The sequence below is a fragment of the Mus pahari genome, chromosome 21 (genome assembly GCF_900095145.1).
Source record: "Mus pahari chromosome 21, PAHARI_EIJ_v1.1, whole genome shotgun sequence".
Classification (NCBI taxonomy): Eukaryota; Metazoa; Chordata; class Mammalia; order Rodentia; family Muridae; genus Mus; species Mus pahari.
This window is the reverse complement of record NC_034610.1, coordinates 44,700,714-44,703,005: the sequence shown is the minus strand read 5'-3', so window position 1 is coordinate 44,703,005 and position 2,292 is coordinate 44,700,714.

Below are 2,292 nucleotides of genomic sequence, written 5' to 3'. Positions count from 1 at the left end.
TCTATGGGGACCAAGTACTCAAATACAGGAGTCTATGGGGGACCTTTCTCATTTAACCCCACACAACTACATCCTCCAAGCTTGAAGGCATGGAGTATAAGACCCAGAGGAATTCCACTCTGCCTTTATGTAGGTTGAACGTGACCCAGGGAGCTTCTGGCTTGTGTTATTCACTAAGACCCTAAGTGCCGTTTGCCTTCATGTTGCTGTTCCAATGAGTAGCTCTTTCTCTTTAAAAATCAATTTAATGTGTTTGATTGTTTTTCCTGTGTGTTATTGGGTCCCTAGGTCTGGAGTTATATTATAGACAGCGATGAGCTGCCATGTGGGTGCTGAGAACCAAACTCAGGTCCTCTGGAAGAACAGCCAGTGCTCCTAACCACTGAACTCTCCTTCCCCTGCCCACTGTATTCCTAAGAGCAAAGGTTTGCTTTTCATTGACTGCATGAAAACTGCTATTTCATACTTGTACTGTACCTAGAAGAACTGTAATGGAGGAAAGACCGACTAAGAGCTACTGAGAGGAGAGAGAAGCGAGCAGTTACCCTGTCAAGTGAATTTTAGGACTTTTCACAAAGCTTTGAAAGGATGGGCTTGGGCACAACTTAGTGATTTTGCAAAACAGGTTTATCAAAAGGAAGAGAGGTATGGCCTGTATTGTCATCTGTCCCATTCTTTCTAAACTGTGGTTTCCCCCCTATAAATAGGGCACAAAGCAATTTAGGCTCCTAATGAACGTATATAGACAGAAGAATCCCTGTGGGTAGGAGTAAGCATAGCTTTTATTTTTTCTTGTCTTGGTTTGTTCTGTTTTGTTTTGTTTTTTGTTTTGTTTTGTTTTGTTTTGTTTGAGACACAGCTTCAGCTGGCCTGGAACTCAAAATTGTTCTCCTAGGATTATCTGAGTTAATTGAATCGCTACCTGCCCATGTTTTACCGCTTTGTAAAACATGCATTTCTTCAATTAGGGGCCACAGAGCAAACACACTACTATTAAGTGTGTGTACCTAAGAGTTAGAAGATAAGGGTTTTTTTTTTCTTTTTTGAAAAAAGTTTTACTTGTGTGTGTGTGTGTGTGTGTGTGTGTGCCTGAGGGTAATATGGGCATGTGTGCCAGTGCCCAGGGATTCCAGAAAAGGATATGAGTTACCCTCGGACTGACATTACAGGCAGTCGTGAGCCAATCGGATATGGGTCCTGGGAACCTTTGTGAAAGCGGTATTTACTGTAGCAACCCAAGATGTGTTCCTTAAAAAAAAAAAAAAAAAAACAATTGAACAGGTTTAAAAGCTGCTGCCCAGTAATTATTTTTTTTCTCAAAACAAATAAAAGTCTTCTAAAAATCAGTTAACAAAACTGTATTAAATGACAAGTTCCTGGCTGGGGATGTAGCTCAGAGACAGTACACATCCTCACCAGCACAAAGTCGTGGGCTCAAGTCCCAGTTCCACGCAATCTATGTATCCTCACGTAGCCTCTAGTTCTACCCCTCTGTAAACCTTCTACAGATTCTCTATGGCTTCCCCTTGTCATCTCTCTGTATATTAGGCTTGCATATTAGCAAGTTTATGATAAGAAGTAATTGTGGCCTTCATGCCAACAAACTCCTAGAACCAGCATTCCTGAGTGAAGGGCTTGTTCAACAAATGATCGCTTTTCCACAGGAAGCAGCCATACCTGTAGAGTGCGCTACTGCTTCCTGCGGTGTGAGCAAGTCATAGCCAACTTCAAGCTAAGACAGTCTGCTAAATACAAAATGAGAAAGAGACAGCATGCTGTGTAGTATTGCCATCATAGAAGTGTATCAGAAGAAAATGTAACAAACTTGCAGATGGGGAGTGTTGAGTGTTATCTTAAGATAAGTTTACTTCTAAGATCTTTAGCTGATCTCTTTCTGGGTAGGCTTCTGCCTAGGGCCTCCCTCCCACATGCTGGACAAGTAGTTTTCACGGAGATGCACTCCAGACTTACACTTTACTTTCTTAAACGATTGTGTCTGACAACTCTCCCTGTTGGGACTGAACTCCAGCACAGCCCTGTCCTGGTTCATCATCTCCAGCACAGCCCTTGAGTCTCTCCTGCCTGCTGGACAAACCACAAAATCACAGCCTGAAATCTAAAACGCTTCCCTCTTTGACACTCCTAGCACACAAGTCTCCTAATGTCACCATTTCTCTTGATGTCCAGTGTCCAATTCAGTGAGCTTCTGAATCTTTTTTTTTTATTATTATTATTATTTTCTTTATTTACATTTCCAATGCTATCCCGAAAGTTTCCCATACCCCTCCCCCC